General features: G+C 39.8%; 1 protein-coding gene across 6 annotated transcripts in view; it reads left to right on the plus strand.

Annotated features, from left to right (window-relative positions):
* The window catches only part of LOC132916697 (LIM/homeobox protein Lhx9), a 474,804-nt gene that overhangs the window by 78,871 nt on the left and 375,034 nt on the right, over positions 1-20,899 (plus strand). For 5 of the 6 annotated variants that reach the window (XM_060976939.1, XM_060976949.1, XM_060976919.1 and 2 more), the window contains one exon: positions 3,948-4,000. The exons of the other annotated variant lie outside the window; for it this stretch is intronic. The gene's annotated coding sequence lies outside the window, so the exon portion shown is untranslated. The remainder of the gene's footprint in view (positions 1-3,947; positions 4,001-20,899) is intronic. 6 annotated transcript variants of the gene reach the window in all.

Genomic DNA, 20,899 nt, shown 5'->3' on the forward strand with positions numbered 1-20,899 from the left:
CGATCCACCAGTGTTCGAATTTTCTTCTCTTTCGCCACGGTTCCTTCCTCCGCACTTCGAAACGTAGATCTGTCCGTTAGATTTCGGTGGAAACTCGAATGTAGATTTTTCAGTCGAACTAGAGTACATCGATTTACTCCCATTTCAAACCATTTCTATTTACGATTCACAGAAATAAAGCTACTCCTGTGTCGGTTTCATTCTTCAGATGCCCTTTACCGTTCTCGATTTTTAATCGACGAAGTAATCTTCGCGACTGATATTTACTTTATTACTTCGAACCTTCGATCAAGTTATAATTCTAATTAATACAAAAATTTACAACGTCTGTTTAACGATGGATAATATAACAAAACATCTTCTCTGATAATTAAATAAAGTTGGACGAACGAAAGATGCAGATTTTTACTGATTTTTTCATTCGCTCTCCGTCAAATTCGATCCTTCTCTCACGAACGTACAGGTATAAAAATTACGGAATGCGAGCTCAACTTGAAACATCATGATCCAGCTGAATTCTGTTCTATTGACCAAAAAGAGGAGAATATATGTAAAGTGTCAAAAGCCGTGACACATATTTTCTGGATGCTTCTGCTACGAAATCCATCCTCTGTCTCCCGTCCGATACATTCGGAATTACGTTTTATAAAACTCGAGTGAAATACGTTTTCGCCGTATCCAGAGCTCCCGCGAACAATGACGCGCGTAAGATATTCTGTTTGTTTTTTGTTTTGTTTTTTTCGTCTACCCGTTGTTTTATTATATACGTATATTTGTATTTTTTTATTCGAATACACTCTGAGAAAAAGCGAGCGCCCAGGATAGAAGAGGACCAGAGCGCTCGATCGTGAAACGTCGGATGAAGGCTGATTTATACTGCGCACGGGAAGTCAACAAAGCGGAACGGATCGTGACTGCCGCGTCACGATATATTGTAATATATTTAAATATAATATTTCCGCAACGGATAGAAGGAATAATTGTATTTGCGCACATTACACCGTATTACCAGTCATCCCTCGTTGACGTTTCCACGCGTGATCTACTGTTTTTCACGTATCCGTGATTCAACGTTGTTGAAAGCGACACTGGCGAGTGGAAAAAATGGAATTTATCTGTTTTGTCGTTCGTTCGTTTCCAGTTTCGAAATTTGCCTTTCTTTCACGCCGTGTTTGCCATTTTTTCATAGATTTAATTGTTAAATATTGTTAATATTATTGTTTAGACATTTGCAAAGAGATCGTAAAAATATTTATGCGACTTTGAGGAAAATGATAAGGAGACTGAGAGAGAAATTTCATTTTGATAATGCGACATATAATCCTTTCGTCCATCGATTCACTAATTGACGGTGTTAATAAATTGATCATTGCCTTTTCATTTATACGTATCCATAAAATGATCCTTAATCGAACGCAAACGCGTGCTTAAGAAATATATTTCGAGGGTTGTACGAGCCGATACGCTTGAAAAGTTCGCTTTTATTAGCACGAATTTGATAAGGACCCACAACTTCCAACCGATTGAGAGAAGCTGCAAGGTCGATTGGAATTCATAGGGTATCGCGCGAACTTTCGAATTTCCCCTGCAATTTCCCTTGCGCGACTAGGAGCGAGCGGCGCGCGTAACGGAAGTACGGGACGCGACACGGCGGAAATCGCGATGAAAATTGGTTGAACGCTGCCCCGATCGAGTAGTGAACGTCGTGTTCAAGCCTGAAAAATTTTGGCGGGATTCTGACGGCTCGTTGAACACGCGAATGAAGACTCGTAAGAAAAACGAACTTTTATGATCAGAGATCATCTTAGACAATTAGATCGTTTTATCTTCTTATACGTATAATAGCAACGTAGTGAATTTGTTAAATTATTTCAAGAACCTTCCGTTGATTAGAATAGACGTAATTATTTAAATTATTTTTAATTTCTTCGGAACAGTGATCGTTTTAAACTTAGTATCTCGCATTAACAATTCTACGACTCTATCGATTCCTTAATTTCATTACGCAAGAACACAATTACCGTTCCATTCTGAAGAAATAAATGATTATTTCAAAATTCTATTTACTGCAAAGAAATGACATAAGTAATCGCTTGAAAAATAATGTTTGCAACAGCATCGCGTTTCTCTGCTTTTCAATTTACAGAATTGATCAATATGGCTTTGAAACGGCTCTTATATAGATAAACCAAATAAACGACAGTAATATTAATGTACCTTTGAACACTGAAACCGGTAAATCTTGATATACAATTCATAAGACAAATAGGGGTCCGTGCCATAAATGAAGCTCATAGAAACTAACCCTAAGTTCTATCGACAATCTCCCACTAACGATAATACAGCTTGTTATTGATTGGCAATTTCACGTTTCACGCACGTGTCAATTAAGCGAGAGATTTTCTTGGAATAAAGGAAAATATTCATTTCTCTCGATTATACACGGTGTCCAATTATAAGCTGGAAAAATGCATGGAGAATGTGGTCGGAATGCATCGTACGTTCGCGAGTCGCGAGTTTACGACATCGTTGATAATAAGCGAAATTTTCTCCTTGTTGGTCGACTGACTGATTTGCGCCACAGCACTTCATTAAGGGTGTCGAACAATCTCGATATGGTCAGCCAATTTTCCACGGACAATTTCTGTTCTACGGCACACGGCTGAAATTTATGTCACGTTTCTTCTGCAACGAACATCTGCCACGTGATAGCTTTGTCCTTTTTCCACGCCACCTAAATCATCGCTAACGGCTATCACTCGTACTCGATACGATAATTGTAACTTTTCCTACATTTAAGCTTCGTTCATAAATTAGTCAACTTATCGGAGTTCAAGCGATTCGAATTTTAACAACATGAAACTATTTCCCTGCAATGTAAATTCGTTATTTACTTGACTTCGAATATTCTATCTTATAATCGTTCTATATATCTTATAAGAAAGATAGAACGGAAGGAGCACTGACCAATCGTTTACCATAACGCCACTCCTAGACATTAGTCGGTTGTACTGGCTGACATTTGTTCAGGCACTGGTTCCTCGTTCGAGCACGCTTTCCTCTTAAGCTGATTGCTTGCCCGTAAACAAGGCGCTTCGATACCGCGTTGCTTCGATTGCGTGCTTCTAAAATGCATGATGGCTCGTACCAGTCGAGAGTGTCGTGATACGAAAGACACTTGTGACCATATTTGAGTATGCAAATAGCGGTGCTACTTATGACTTTTCTAATCTACACTTTCTCTATAATACATATCCTTCTGATTCCTCTTGATCATTGGAAAGAGTTTCTAAATATCGACAACAATTGCTCGCGAATTTACTATGTATTTCGTATTTATTATAAATTTTTCTTTCCCTACTTCAAGTACTATGTTGCTAGTACTTCTTGCTACAGTAAATATAGTAAACATAGTACAATTAAAAATGGAGGGTCGAATACAATTTTTTACTTCCCCAATATTGAGATATGTGTAATTTTGTGTGCTACACTAGATTAGGCGTGTAGTAGTAACACACATATATGAGTATGAGAGTGTGGGAGTATGTGCGTGCACAGCGTCTCGTAAAACAGACGAATACAACTGTTCCGTTGGTGGTGTGGTAAAGAAGATGGTGAGACAAAGAGAGCGCTGAGACGCGTGCAAATGTGAATCGACGAATATCTTGTAAATCATATATTAAATAAATCTGAAACTATTTTAATATCAATTCTAAGTGTAATCTAAGTGTTCGTATATATTTATTTCGACGATTAAGATCGACAATTCCCAACACCCAAAAATAAAACTTTGTAGGAAGAAATTTCACTCTTATGTAACCATATGATTCCGTAATCCTTTTACGTGCATGACAATACAATGAAATTAGCAAACCTGATCTACCGATAACTTAGGATCGATAATTTCTCTAACAGACGTTTCTAAACCATCCATTGTTTCGTTTCAGTTGGAGAGGAAGCGTTACGAAGCAGGAGAGTTAGAGAGCTTCGTCAAAGATCGGTGAGTAACCTTCGTTCTATGGGGTCTAGATCGATAGGAAGAGGCAAAACAATTAGAAAGGAGAGGATGTATTTCCCATGAGAGAAAACAAAGGGTACTGCGGTGGGTAAAGGTAAAAGAGAGACGATACCGTGGCGCTGGCACGCTAATGGAAAGAGCCTCGATACACATTTACCGTCTACGTACTCGCGTGAGTCCGGATCGATCGATATATCGATGGACCCTCTTCGTCCGTGTATCTGCGCTGCATGCTTAAAGGGGTAGTTAATTACGTTTAATACCCTCGATTATGTGTTTGCGCCGAACACACGCTCCACTCGAGCGCGTCATACCTCTCTTGCCGCTGTCGTTTCCGCTGCGTTTTCATCTTCTCTGCTGCATGGTGATAGAACCAATGGCCGTTTTAATGTTGTATTATAGCTTTTATTCGTACAGTACTTACCATGTTTAGACATTCGAAATGAACAGCTTTTACACACTGTATGTAATATGAAATCTTCTTTTCATTCTCCAACTTACCTTAAATTTCTAATGTTAGGTCGTTTTTGTGTTACCTCTTTTTAGCGATTTTCAATCCCGCCGGCGTTTCCTTTTTCTTACGAATCTACTAAGTAGTTTTAAATTTTGAACAGACCGCCAAACAACGTGTTCCGCGGCATAGATCCATAAACGGAACATTCAGCGTCTAAAATATGACCAGCAACAATCTCGCTTTTACGACTCGGCTGCAACAGACGTACCTATTCATATTTCAAGCGTTCCTCGCTTCATCTACCACCCTGTAAGACTTTTTCTGTCGAAACGTATTAACCGCCGCTTACAAGCCGAGCTTCGTCTCGTCAGAAACCTAAGATTTATCTACGAATTTTCCATTGTTGCAACGATCCGCTTGTGGATCTTTTCAAATGCAATTACATCGTGGCTTGTTTGCGCGCGCGGTAAACTCGAAGACGTTGCTATAAGGGGTGGTATGCCTGGGCTAAAAGGGAAATGAGAATGAATGTAATAATATATTTAATATTCGTCGGGTCCCTGCCTCCTTCACTCTCGGTATTACAAGTCGACCAATATTCTCGCCCCCGTCTTTTCTACTCTTCTCCCCCTATTCCATCCTCCTTCACCCTTATTTTATCTTCTCTTTCTCGAGAGAGAGAGAGAGGGATTCTTTTACCTTTCCCCTACTCTGTTCTATCGTTGTTCCTTCGCCTTCGCTGACTTTCAAAGTGCACCGACATTATTTCGGTTGTAAGCAATGCACGATGGGGTGGTGAGTTTCCAGGGCTGCAAGGAGAGTGGCGGTTTTCTTTATCTAAAGAAAACGCCAACTTGCACCATTAGCCATCTATTTTTGTACGTTTAATCCTTTTACAGACACCGCCAAGTATAGACATTCCGCGTATATTTCCATTAATGCCAGATGCCTGGTCCAGCGCATAATCCATAAATCAAAATCGAAAGATATGAAATACCTCGGTCGTGGATACTAAGAGATTAACGTACAGTCGCTAGAGAAATTATTGGCACGTATAGGAGTATAGGAGCGTTTTCTTGAAAGCCTCCACACTGTATTTCATAGTACCAAATCTTGGTAAACGTATGAAAGTACCGCTGCATAATAAGCAAATTCAATAAACCTGAATCTATTGAATTAGTACGTACTCAAATGGTATAACAGATACAGTGGTATGTCGATAATTTTTGTCATCAAGTATAGTTTAGGTATACCTTCAACATAAGAGATTAACGTATTAGCTTGTCCGAAAAGTTTCTTTCGTTTTATAAGGAAATAATAGACGCGTAATGTTTTCTGTTTTATATTAGTTTATTGAATTATACGCGAACGTAATAATAGAAATATAACGAAATAGGACATACCTAATTTAATGAAATAATATAAAACAGAATTTGTTGTTCATCTATTATCACCTTATGAAACGAAAGAAACTTTTCGAACAGCCTAATAACATTACACCGTCGAAATTAAATTTTCAAATTTTTTTCCACGCGAAACTTATACACGTTGCAATTTAAATCGCAGGCAAATAACATCACGTCATAATTAAATACATCCAGTGAATAATGTAAACACATTTCCCGATAGCTTCCTACTCCTATCATATTCTCCGACTATTTATCACAGAGACAATCACATAGCCAGAGAATAACCACACGAAGGCAACCGCACGAGGCGTCTTCGACGCTCAAAAATTCACAATAGAGAAAGGTGAAGGGGTGTGCGGGTGGTGCACACGAGTGCCGCTGCGTTGGCATCACGTGCCACGTGATATTAGTTCATATATATCGCGGGGGTAAACATGCAGCGACGTAGAGACAGGTTGACGGGGTAAGGGGATGGTTAGCGAGGGGAAAGGGAATGGTTTTTGCGAGGGTTGGAAAAGGAAAGGGTATGTGTAAAAGTAGCTGGTCCCGCGAGGCCCTGCGGTGGAAGGGCACGTATTCGATGTAAACTATAAAACGGTACCCCGTTTGTGGCCCTCTATCCCCCGACCTCCGCCCCTTTCCTACGTCTCCGCCGCCGCTCTTCCAAACCCCGCTAACATCGTCGCAGAGTCTACCCCATTCCATTGCTGGCAACCTGCTCGCTCGCGTAGCATATTGAATCTTATGAATTTGTGGCCCGTGCGGTCGGGCCACCTCCGGGGAAAAATTTAATTTCCAACGATTTCGGGCTTTACGCTGACGTGGGCAGCGTTCCCTGAGATCGAGGGGGATGTCTTGTTCCTTTCTCGCGAAACTTATCTTCATCGCGCTTTGCCTTGTTATCGATACCTGGATTTTAATAATTGTACTTTAGCAAGGCACGAGGAAGAATAGAATGGAAGATGGTTTGATATAGCGTTTCGGAAGATGTAATAAGCTATGGTGTAAGAAAAGAATCTTGGAAGCGATTGATACTACAACTATCGATCACGTGTTTCGAAGAAATTAAAGTGGCGAGGATGTATATTATTGGTTATAAGTAATCGAACACCTGCTGACATTTAGTACAATGTGAATGTTTTTCGATATTTTCTCACAGTTATTTTATCGCAGATCTCGCGTTAATTCGCTTTACATATCTTACAATATCGAATACTAAACAAAGTAAAATTTGTTTCTCAATAAATGTAGTGGGTAGATGTCGTAGTACCCATGGCTGGCAGTGTATATGGAAAAATACATAATGCAAGGTGAAGAACGAGATTCTATCATTGAAATTTGCAAAAGTGCATCGTTGCAAATCTGTGAAATTTCTATGAATAGGATTGATCAAGGACAGCTTACAGAAAGCTTGAATTCCTCTTGACGCGAATCTCTATAACGAATTATTCTTCTCTCCTCTATTGAATTCAAATTTAACGCCTCTCTGACTTTCTATGATTTTCAAAATTCCACTACCATCAAATTTCACAAATATCGCTAATTAAGCGCATCTGACAACTAAAAAGTTGCTGAGACGTCGTTTCATGAAGTATTAACTGCATCGAAAGTTGTCGTGCCTCCGTACCGGCAAAAACTACGGCCATTGGTCGGCGCCGGATGGCCGATACGATTCTCGAAAACGCTTCATGAATATAAATACCAGCCATCCACTGAATTCGATCATAACGCGCGATAAGGTGGCACGCGATAGTAAATATCCGGCGAAGTGTGCACTTTCTTCGATCAGATCGAGCGGTTACGCGTCGAATATATTGAATTTCGTCTCTGGTAAAAATTATCCTGCTCGCCGCCAATTAGACGGGAACACGTTCATCGTGTAGGTAAAGCGTGCACCAAGTAATAATGGTTTATTATACGCCGTGTTACGCTAACCAATTTTCGCTTGGTATAATTCAAGAAATTTCGATTAAGTCTTCCAACTGCAAATTATCCGCCTTTCTGTTCCCGCCCTATTTCCCCACCTCGCCTGGTCTGTGTATCACGAGCCGAAAAATATTTCTCATGAAAGGGACACGTTATTCCTAAAAATAAAAAAAAAAAAGAGAAGAAAGAAAGAAAAAAAGAATAAAGTTGTTGGTTCACGCTGATCTTCTTCCTGCCGGTAGAATCGTATTTTTTTACGTTCTACGGGCGCTGTTACATATTTAGAGGCGATATACGATCTAATATCGCGCACTACGATACTACCACCGACGCGACGTCGCACGTGCTACCGTATAAAACGAATACCTGTCAAACGTTCGAACGAGACGAACCGTTTTCGTCGTTATCTTCCTGCAACAACGTGGCGATGATTTTTTCCAATCATTTCCCCGATTGTTCTATTCTTTTCACGTTCGACAAGCGATACGCGTAATGTTTGTCCACGTGGCTCGGGCAGACATTACCATAGAAATTGGACGAAGTCCTCGGTTTAAGCAAAGTAACAACCGGCCTGCGTACACCGGTTTGTTTTTCCATCGATTCGAAATTATTATGGATAATATTATATGCCGTACGCTATTCTCTAAAAGTTTGAAACCTCTGGATGTTCTATAGAATTCAAAAGTTCAGCAAACAATTCAGCTTCGAATCCTTCTATTGCGTTGGCAACTAAGAGATTGCGGATTTTGTCATTAGGTGGTATTGACAAAATCCGCAATCACTTAGTTGTCAATCCAATAGCTTAACGAGTGCTTTCCCTCGAAGTTTGCCGAGGTAAAGTAAGTTATTATCTGTATCAAGATTGATCGGTATGCCTTCCCATCGATTTGCAATTATTATAAATATATTACACACGTACGTTATTATCTAAAAGTTTGAAATTGTTATTCGCTTCATAGAAGCGAGGAATTTAAAATAACTACAGCTTAGAGCTCTTTCCTCGACAATTTATTCGACTGAAAAGTAATTATTATTGACACGTAAAATACCGGACTAAATTACTACACTGGATTTTTGTATACATTTATGAGAAACTTAAGGTACAAAAATGCATGAAATATATCATATACCAAGGATACTTACTGTAATGGTAACTAAAGCACATCTCTGCATAGATTACCTTTATTTGCATTTATAAACATGTGAATTTGCATAAATACCAGCAATCTATCGATATGCACGACGTTAATTTTCAAACGCTAAGACAATTAGCAGAAAATTATAGGTGCAAGTGGGGAAAGTGATTCCAAATTTTTGATCAGCAGTGTATATGTATATCGGGGACGCAGGTAATAAAGTAAACGGCGTGTTTTAAGATGGATGGCGTTTTAGGGAGTGGAAACCAGTCTCCATCTGATATAACTGTAATTGCATGGCCGTTTAGACACGTAGGTAGATATACACCCAATACCTATTGGTCGAGCAATAAATCACAGCCTGGCGTGGCTTATTATGACCGCTCGTTTATGTTCGTAAGTTATCGTCGAGGGGAAAGATTGTAGAAATTATTGACTTTACGGTACGTACCGTGTAACGAGCGAACCAACACACCGACGCGACCACCGATGCCGGGACCAGCCAGAGATTTTCCTTACTCGCGTTCGATTTAATTTCTAAATTATGACGCTAAAACTATTCGCCTGTGGGATAGTTCGACGATTAGGCCATCATCTTCGCTTCGACGATTAGATTGCTGGTTCGTTTTACTTGTTCCATTTTAAACCGATGACGTGTGTTCATCTTTAATAGGTCGGCTATCCTGCAAATCTTGCCACGAGGACCGCCATATAACATTGAAATATACTACACATAACATTTCATTTTTGCAAAATATATCAGCAATAAAGAAACAGCTACGATATTTTGATTGTATTTATCTGAAGAGAAAGAGGTGAAGACCGCGACGATTTATTACTAGGAATATTAGTTGTCTATGAATTTACATCACATTCGAAAAACTATTTGATTTGTATTTAATTTCTTTTTTATTCAAATTACTGACAAATAGAGCTATCTCCTTGTTACAAGAGTCCCTTCAATCTATACGCCGTTAACAGAAAAAAAGAAAAAAGGGCGAAGAAAAAAACGTCGGGAACAAACTAAATTAAGCACATTCGAAAATAGTGAAATCGCTTTCATCGCGAAATCCGACAGCTTCCCCCGGGCTCCGTTAACCACAGGAATCAGAACGATCGAGGGTATTCGGCGTAACGTTATCCGACCCGGTGGCCATTAATTTCTCGGCGCGGGGCTCGTTACGAATCGCAATTTACACGCGCGCCGGCGTCCGCTCGATGGTGATGCTCGTAAAATTATTCAGGATTTGTAAATCCTTGAAATTACGTTGTTACGAGTTCTTACACGGGACAAGCGCGTCTCACTCTCTTTCTATTTCACGCGTGCAGAAATATTTTACACGTGACACGTAATGAGTGAGCGAGAGTAAACCTTAAAGCTCCCCCACCCCTTTTTCACCCTCTCCTCGAACTGCCTGTGTTGGTCGTTCATCGCGACGGCATGTCTTGATTTACGTGAGAGAGGCGTGCCTCCACGGAAGCCGCAATTAGTTTATTAATAATTAGTAAACGAGCTGCCGCCGCTCGAATACGCGCCGCGGGACTACGACGCCCGTCGTGAGGCGGCTACGGTAAAGAGAAAAGGAAGGAGCGCGTGACAAACGCGAACGGTGGACGAAAAAGAGCGAAGAAGCGGGAAGACGTAGGCCGCGGATGGCCGAGATGGTAAAAACTTGACGCCCAAATGCGAACACGGCTGAACGAGATCGGTTTTCGTGGAATCGCGCGAGCCTCCGGTTAATGAAGATATTATCTTCGATAATTTTACGAGGACTAAATGACTGGATAATATTCGAGCGCGCGGCTGGTTCATCGATCTTGCCTGCCGGGACCGAGGTGAAAGTAATTTGTCGAGTTAGCGTCTTTTTGTCCGGCCTCCGACGCTACCGGACGCTATTGAAAGCCTCTCGACGATACGATATCGCTCAGAAAATTCGTCGATGATTGTTCGTGAATGGCTGCTGGTTTAGGTTTGTACGAAGCAGACGTTCTTTTCTCAGGTGCAACACACTAAACATGTCACGTTATAACAACACTTATGCTTTAATAGTGGCATAAATTGGCATGTCTGTGAACACTTATATGTTTATTATTAAATACCAGTATGTTAATATTTCCAAATTCATTGTGACAACCAAAACAAAACACATTGCCCGTATAGATAGAATTAAACAACGCGTAAGTCGAAAAACTTATTCATAAAACTACCAAAGACAGAAAGAAAAATAAAAAAGAAGAAAGAAGAGAGAGAGGAGGAAAAGAAGCAACCTTAAAAGAAGCATATAAAGGAAAATGGTTCAAGTGTCTTTCCTCCGTTACTTTCTTGTGCCAGAGTCAGCCTTCGCGAAGAGGACGCCGCTGACAACCGGTTGTCGTCTCTTCAACATTCGCCGGTTCTTCCGGCGAGTTTTATTCATAACGTGGCGTTGCTAATAAAAAAGTGCGCATAGGGACATTAAAGTCTCGGTGGATGGCGAGTTAGGGTGGCTGGTCCTGTCTGTGGTTTCGCTGCTGCCTTGCGGAAGCTCGCCTCTGTAGATGTCGCGCGATATACTTTGCGCGTGGCACGTTAACAAGGTATGCATTGTATCGCCAAAGCGTATATTTACTTACACACGCACGTGACCCGATGCTGGTGCTCGTAAAAAGGGTCGGCTCGTACTTCCATTTATTCCCCTTTTTTTTCTTCATCCCCGATTCACCTCGTCCTTCGTTCCTTCGTCGTCTTCTCAGTGACGTTCGGGCCTCGTTCGAGAGGTAGCCAACGTACACGGCCATACAGCACGGAAGTGCTCGCATTATGTACCGACAAACTCGAATCGAGTGCGGTTTACGATCGGTTTATTCGTCCGCCGCTCGTGAGCCGTTCCAACGCTGTTGAGCGACAACGTGTCTCTTTTGGCGATTCTTACGGCCCGTGAAAAGTCGCTTTACGAGTTGTGCAGCTCGTGGTTCTGAATAATTGCATTCGTTTTGATCGTTTAATCTAGCGCCGTGGAAACTGAACTGAAGATATAGTGAAACGTATATTCGTTCTGTCCAATTTTCATATTAAATATAATATAAATAATTGTATTATTATAAAAAGAAAATCGTCGGGTTAGCATTTCACACGGTCCGCTCATCGATTTTGGATTTAGCGAAAATTCGTAAAATATAATAGCGACAGAGAATTTATCGTGGTTTAGAAAAGTTTCGCGAGTAGTTTTAATAAGACGACGAGTATTAATTTAGAGAACAAGCAACGCGCATCGGGCAGGCCACGTAAACTGCTTACGTCTCCTGCAGACATGGCAAGATGAAGGAGGACGAGGCGGCCAGGATATGCAGATGAAAGAAAACTCGTTACTGTGTGACAAGTGCTCGTTGCGTCCTCGTAATTATCACATCCGACGTAATTAGAAAGAACGTGCCTTATCCTAACTCCAGCACCATAAACGATTCTAACGCTTGTCTTCTTTTGAGCAACCGTGGGACGCGTTTAAATATCGGGCAGCCGTCGAAAGAACCGCCTCAAGGATTGTTAAACCCTCGAAATTCTATACACGCGACCTTTTGTCTAAGATTTTACTCGGAGTATTTTACAAGAGAAAGTTTCCTTTGTATCCTTTGGAATTGTGAAAGAATTGCTTTTGGTCAAATTTTAGTGCGTTTATATTGATCCGACTGACATACCTATGTATCTGATTTTCGTATATAACTTACCATACATATAGATGGTACGTTATAAACGAGGACATTCGGAAAGACCTGGGAATACCAACGGTCAAGGAGGAGATTAGCAGATTTGCAAGAAGGTACAGAGAAAGAATAGCAACGCACCCGAACCGGCTGGCAGCGGAAACGATCAACACGACAAGCATTGAAAGAAGATTAAAAAGAAAACACCCAACAGATCTCATATAGAATAAAACCTAGCAAACACGAAGATGGTACCCCGCTGGGGGTAGCCACCCACATGCTATGTTTTTATTTTTATTTTTTTATTCTTTATTTTTTTTTTTTTGTTTTTTATTCACTAAGATATAATATTTTACCAAATGTCCTTCTGGACAAATTGTAAAAACTTAAATAAATAAACTAGAAAAAAAATACATATAGATAGTTTCAACACATCCAAACCAGCTAGCTGCTGAAGCGAGCAAAACTCTCATAGAAAGAAAACTAAAAAGAAAATACCCCAGTGACCTCACTAAAGAAATAAAAATTTAGCAATTAAGTTAGAAAAATTTACCAAATGTAAAATTGGTAAAAGCTGGGAAAATTATAAAGTACAAATTAATTAATAAAAAAAAAAAAAAAAAATAGATAGTTTAGTACAATTCCTCGTTGTTGAAGTGATTCTCACTTCCAGGAAGACCCTACATCTTCTCTGATGTTTTTCTTAGTCCTCGAAGCCATCGAGTATTGTTTAGCTCTAAATCAATTTCAAGGGTCTCTCAGTCTCATAGCCTTTTCTAGGAACATGCCATGCACAGATGGTGTAGCGGGCCACTTTTCGTGATTATATAAATACCCATAGACCCATGGCTTCGAAGCTCTATTGTAAAATAACACTGCCAGCGAGCGGATCTGGACTAGCATACATTCTACTTATTCTTATACTTACTTAGATATAATTCGATTATCCACGCATTTCCTATCTCTATTGCGAGATAAACCTCAACACTCGTAGGGGTTTTTTTAATTCTAAAAATCTATATTGGACTTTGAATCGATCGATTACTATAAACTATCACATATATTAAGTTGTCCGAAAAGTGTCTTTCTTTCGCAAATGTTTTTTTTACAATAATGCACTTTCATAAAAACGTGAAACCAAGTCTGTGAAATATCGCGATGTTTATCTCAACAGAACAAAATGGATCGTAAGTAATTTGACAAAATAATATAAAATAAAAAATATAGTGCGTCTATTATTTTCTCATAAAACGAAAAAATCTTTTCGGATAACCTAATATATATATCGAGTTAGCGTTGGGGTTAGGGGCGTTTAACGAACAGAATTTGACAATTAACCGTGTCGATTAGATACTCGAGATGCTAATGACAATGATTTTAGATTCAATAACGAATACACGGTCAACAGGATAACAAAAGGCGCTTCCTTGTCAAAAGCCCAAGTGCAACTGAACTCCTGTATTTTTCTACGTACCTCTCTGTAGCCCTTGAGTCAACTATATTTTTAAGGAGAGCTATACAACTACGTCATACCTCTTTTAGGCAAAACTTCCATCCCGTGACCGTGGCTACGTTTAGCGACCAGATGTGTTACTTCGAGCCCAAGCCTACTGTCATAAATCTCGGGCAAACATAATCGGATCATAAACAACTACTTCTAAGTTTCATTATTTAAGTACCACTATGATAAAAAGTCTAAACTAAAATATTGAGGATTTTTCCAAAAATTCCAGAGGAAAGGCTCCGGTGTTCTTTCATCTCCGACATATATGTATGTTCGACTTTTTTTTTTATTTGGTAGACTTTTTACAATCAATGCTCATTGAGAATTATATGTAAATTATTTTGGCGTGGTACTGTAACTTGGATTATAAGAATTTATAGTATGTTTGATTCTAGTTGAATCTAATGCTTAAATCTAAAGAATATTGTCTTTTTAGTCTGCGGATCTGATCCGTCGAGTCAAGTAATTAGGTAACTAATGGGTTTTGGTGGCTCTTAACTCTTATATTATATCTGTTACTGAATTTGGATTTTTCTTTTTTAACTGTGGGTATCTTAAGGTCGCGATGTATTGTTTCGTTGGTAACATACCAAGATGCATCTATTAAGGATCTATTAAGGAGTTTTTGATTGGAATCGTTGAAGAATTTCCATGTTGAAATTACTCGCTGTTCCTCATAGTTGGATCCCATAGGTCCAAACAGATTTTAAAATGGCTTTATATAGTATTATTTTACTGTGTGTGTTTAAGTTATAGTCAAAGAAGAATTATCCAAATTCAGCAATAAACATAGCACACGAATTAACAACCACCAAAACCCTCTAATTACTCAACTACTCGACACGTCGGAACAGATCCGCAAGCTAAAAAGACATTACACCTTAGACCTAAGCACTAGATTCAAATAGAATCAAACATACTATAAACATTTATTAACCATGCCATAGTACCACGCCAGATAAATTTACTTAAAATTCTCTAACGAGAATTTATTATAAAATAAACGCAAATAATAATAATAAAGAAAAAAATGTTTGTTATGTTCGACTAGAAAGGAATGTTTCCTACGTGTAAAAATTTCTATGACTTTACCTAGCTAAATACTTTCGAACCAGATCTTAAAGTCATTATTGTACCGTGATTGATCGCCACTTGTGAAATACAGTCATAACTCCCCATTCCCTTGTCTAACATAAACAAATTGCTCCTTTCATTACCCTAACGAGCATTTGACAGTAACGCAAGACAGAAACTCTGGCCGCGATCATCTTAAACTATCTTATTTACTTAGAGAATCTTATCAGCGTTATTCGAGGCGAATGAAAATCTGTTTCAACGTGACATTTGAAACGGTTGAATCACAACGAGGATCAATGGTTAAACTACGGGACGACGAGAGTGGTACGCTTACTGTCGCCCACAACTCACTTTTCCATTGTCAGGCAGCTGGGTTCGTTCGGAGCACGTGGTTCGACGATCTCTTTGAAATCGAATTAGTTCCGATCCAGCCGGACAGATACAACACGAACGATATCCTTCGCCTCTATATAAACGGCTATGATATACCTAATACTACGCCGAATCGCTTCGTCATTCCACGGCTGTAATGCCGCGTTATTAGGCTGCGTCAGTTCTCAATCAGCCAATTAAACCAACAAACGAGAACTTGACAGTTTGTCCTTTCATTGCTCGTTACATATTTGCCCGGCTTTGTGTCGGCGTACAGAAGAGGAACAGAAGGATAGAAAGAGAGGAAGAAAAACAGAGGAGAGAATCGTTCGGCGTCGTTGGAACGCGTTTCCGTCCCGACTTAATGAAATACTTTCGAAGACATCGCTTTCGCGATTTAAAACTTGATTAAATATTTCGTGGCTCACGTTCTACTTGTTCCAGACACGTGTTTGTCCCTGGAAACTTCGTATCCTTTACTTTCTGTTTTATTCGGCGAATTAGTTGCGAATCTTCGAGATATCGCGTGCAAATCGCACAATTTGTCTAAATATTTGCCACACTGTTTAACGTGTGTTTTTACAACACACGGACTTTTTCTGTTTTTTATCCAAACTTAATAAAGAAGTTTGTTAAATGAACAATAAGATTGGCAAAAGCTAGCTGTTCCCTATCAACTCCGGCAAGCACGTTCTACGATAAAAAGTCACCTACAAAAGACTAACCAACGACGTAAGTATCGTATCGCAAATTGTACGGTTAAAAATACACGACATCAGTAACGAGTATGAAGCTTGTCGCGAATAATTGATATTCAGATAGGAAGATTTGATTCGAGTCGTACAGTCGATACGTCTCCGACGGGTTTTCCAATTATCGTGGACGAGATGTCATTTCGTCAACCGCCGTCAGGCCGCACCCAAATTCCCGTCAACGAATTTATTCCAGCCGGTACTCCTGGACCGCGAATGCATCGATACGTCTTACGGTCGCGTTCGATCGATATGCAAGGTCGACCACGAGCTCATCCCGTACGCAAATGCGTGCACCGAGCGCGAAGCTCGCTTCTGCCATCCGGTTGTTCGGTCATTCGTTTTGCACACCGAGAATATTTAAACGAGTATTAAATGCATATTGAGATAAAGCAAATTAAACAGGCGATATCATAAAATTCAAACAGTTTAAGATCATAAGTTAAATGATATATTAAATACGTTGAAACATAAGTCATATTGAAAATATAGAGTTGTCAACCACTTGCACATCAAATTTATTAATTCAATATTTGATGATCGAAATTCATGTGATGCAACCATAATTCCGTAAACGAAGGAAACGTGGTTTCACGTAGAAACACAGTTTTTCACTGGCAATATGAAACGTTTATAACTTTGATAAGACAATTCCACTTCAGTTCCACTTTAGTTTTTGGTTCTTTCTTTTGCTTTAAGTCTTATTCGAAGCAGAGAGAAGTGCACAGTAAGCCATTTGTACAGTTTCGAACGACTGAAATACTCTACAGTTTTCAGGTTTGTGTCGTTTTGATAAATTGAGCCGGATATTTTATATATTTCTCCCTTTTTCAGTTCTTAAGCTTTACTGCGTTAAATATCAACTAATATCAATATTATAAAACTTTGTAAAATACGTCAAACCGATCGTTCGTATAGATGTCATATATTTTAGTCTCCGGCGTTGATCCGATTTTAAACTGTCAAAATAAAGAAAATAAAGAGAAGTTGTTATAATGTAACAATGAAAAGTTGTTATAATAATTTTTACATCTAATACGTTACCTTTTGCTTTGCTAGGTCAGTCAGTCACAGTAGTATTACTAATATATTTTTTCCAATAAATGCACTTGTTATCATAATTATCGCTTTCTAGGGACGTTAGAAAACATTTTTGTCAATTATTTTTCATGCACATTTTCCTTTCTACAAACGCATCCATCCTACGATAAGAAAGTTATGATCATTCGAAGTCACCGATTCAAGTTACCAATTTAACGATTGCCAATTTTTCGCTCTGTTCACTCCATAGTTCAACTGCTTTTTTAATAACTTTCCCATCATATCGCCAGTAGAAAATTCTGCTGTTATAATTCCTTGAAATCTACAGAACAATGTCTTATAAATATATTTGGTGCCTGAGCTACACAAGAATTAGCCATTTTCTAACATCTTTCTTTTATGTGCCAAACACTTTGAATAATTTATTTCTTACCCAATTCCAGCTCTTTATCAGTATTCACGTTAGAATTTATCTAGGACTGCAATATCGCTTGAAGAACAGCGCTACCCTTGTATTTCAATTGCAAGAATTTCCAAATTCCAATTTCTACCCGCTTCTATCTTTCAACGCAGACAATGTTCACAACAGAAACGCGAACGGTCCACGAACTTCCATGATGGAAACACGATGATTTCGTAAGAATAGTGGATCCGTCTTATGAATGGTCGAATCGGTCAATGACGTCATCGTCCTTTCTCCTTTGTGGCACCAAGACCTTCTTTCCCGCCCTCTCTCTCTCTCTCTCAGCATTTGCTCGTTGTCGTTCCCCTTCTTTATATCCGCCTTTCTATTTCTCCGTGTACGAGGCAGACGTTAATTTTCTGGTTTAATAACCGGGGCCGCGTTTATTAACGAAGCCGCCCCGAAAGCGGGCCAACCGTGAACTCTGGTTATTTGTTTCTTAATTAGAAAGAAAACTTTGACTCGCTCCGTGGCGACGATTATCGTTCCCAACTCCCATTAGAACTCGTTAACGCGGTATTGGAACGATACGTCTCGCGGGATGGCGACCCGATGGCCTTCCGTTTAATAACAACGCTCCTGGATACGCCGTTTTTCGGTGGGAACCGGAGAGAATACGGCGCGAGAAAAAGACGATAGGAAAAGAAAAAAGAAATGATTAAGCTTAGCCTAAGTTCCCGTTTAATCGCCTCCCGTTCCCCGTGTTACACACAGCCGATTCAATTAAAACCAGACTCTTAAACGACGCGAAAATACCGCTCGATACAGCTGACCTCGGACTTTCCGCTTTAAACGCGAAGAATTTGTGGATAAGTTTCCACCTGCTAGAAATTTCCTGGATAATCTTTTTCGACTGTAATCAGCGAATCTGTAGTATTAAACGTGTTTCGATGTTCGACGATGTTTGTGTATGTCGATTAATGTTTGAAAATATCTCGAGCGGTTTATTCGTTAAAAATGCCGCTATAAAAATTGTCGATTTTTTATAGTAGCGATACACATAGTATAATGTATGCAAAGGCTAATTGGATTTCCAAGTTTCAGACTTCGAATTTAAAAAGTAAATATACATCGGAGGAAATCAGTAGCGGATAACTAGTATGAAAATACGTAATAGCGAATCTACGTGAAATAAAACAGCACGCTATAATTGCCGACTAAACAAATCGTAAAATCCGAAAGTAAGAGCAAACGAGTAGCCACTTTACTTCTTTTTTTTTTTTTTTTTTTACATGTAACACATGCAATTTGCCTTACCGTGAACGTACAAATTTTACTCCATAATCCAGCGTGCATCGGGGAGCCGCGTGCCGTTTTTACAACCGCACGCGTCGATCCGGTTTGATTTTGTTTGCCAGTGTAACACTCCGTTGATGGACCGCCGTTGATGGGAGCACATCAAACTATGATTTGGTATTTAGTCACCATTAGGGACGCATTAGCACTGATTACACGTGCATCTAGCCTATCCTCTATCGTATAGTCGTGTGCACGCGTACACACAGGCAAACATGCGTATACATACAGGTGAGTCCAATATACATTAACCCAGATACATCGTGCGGGTTCGCGTACGTTCACACTGAGACATACAAATGTTTGCACGGCCATAATCGACCGATCCACCGACGGATTTCTCATGAATTCTTAATTCCATATTTACTTTCGCTGGTCGGGGCCTCGGTGCCCGTGAAATTCGTTAATATTCCACGATCCTAAGTGTGCCGCCGACAAATAATCGGCGAAATCGTTCGATCGATCTGTTCTTCGTACGTAGATCAATGGATTCTTCCTGGTATTAGTCACAATGAATATTTCTTTCGTCCTTTTTTTTTATTTTCTGCACGAGGATACGGGCGTTGAAATTTGTAGGATCGAAAGCAGTGGCAAAATTGTTAATCGAATGTAGAATTGCGAGATTCGATTAGTCTGCGAAAGGGCTAAATCAGCACGAAGGGAGGAAAGTTTGGACGAGTTTCGAGATGTAAACGGTTATAATTATCGGAGAGTGAATGGGTTTTAATTCTAGTCTGATCGGAGTTTATATTCGTTTCCAATTAGCCTCTAATCAAGAACTAAATTCATATTCGGAAACTTCGTTACGCTTAAATCGTCGATTTATTGCTAGCGTATATTACAGCCAGTCCATAAATTACAGTCGATGAATTAACAAGTCGATAAGATTACGAGAGCCAATAGAGTATGGAAAAAGTCCAAATACACAGACAGCCATGAGTGTGAGTGTTGGTATACAGATCGAACAACTACTCCTCTCATTTGCTAATCTATATTACCTATATCCTGTTCCTCTATCCGCATTAGCGGATTGAAACGTTTAGCCAAGGCAGCTGGTTGCATCAATTAGCGTTCGACCAAGAAGGAAACGTAAATTCATTGACCACGGTGTTTATTCGACGTGATGAGAGTGCGTTAGAAGCACTTACAACTGTGTTCGTACTACGATCAGCAGATAATTCGCGAAGAAGTAAGTAAGAGCGTCATGGTGGCAGGATTCGCGCGTCCATTAAATGTCTTACGATTCGAGCGTAGATCGAGTCGTTGAATCGTCGAGAAAGCCACGATGGTTCCGCTTGGAACGCGGCCTTATAAATCACGATAATATCTCTGTTCGCTCAGAGCGACAACGAATAATTATTTGTATTAACATCGTGATACGTAATTGCCGAGTATTGCCAAGCGAGAGACGAGAAATTTCGTCTGGAAGATCGCGAACGAAAGATCGAAGATCGTCGATGAAAGAGGGAAGAGCGACCTTCGACCCTTTCGGATCGTTCTCCACTTTCGGTTATCATCGTTTCCTTTCGATGTTTTCTTATTTACGATCGTGCGCAGCTATGCAAATAACATCGTTGAGGAATGAGCTTCAATTATGCTCCCGGGGATCCGGGAATTCTTTCGAGAGTTGGTGCGCGAAGTGTGCTTACCCGCGGGAAACGATTAATTAAGTCGATTATCGGCGGGCATCGCGCGGTGCGTTTAATTAGGCGCATATTAAACCGATCGTGAGGTTTCATTTTCGAGCGAGGATCGATCGCGTGATTTGTA

The sequence above is a fragment of the Bombus pascuorum genome, chromosome 1 (assembly GCF_905332965.1).
Source record: "Bombus pascuorum chromosome 1, iyBomPasc1.1, whole genome shotgun sequence".
NCBI lineage: Eukaryota > Metazoa > Arthropoda > Insecta > Hymenoptera > Apidae > Bombus > Bombus pascuorum.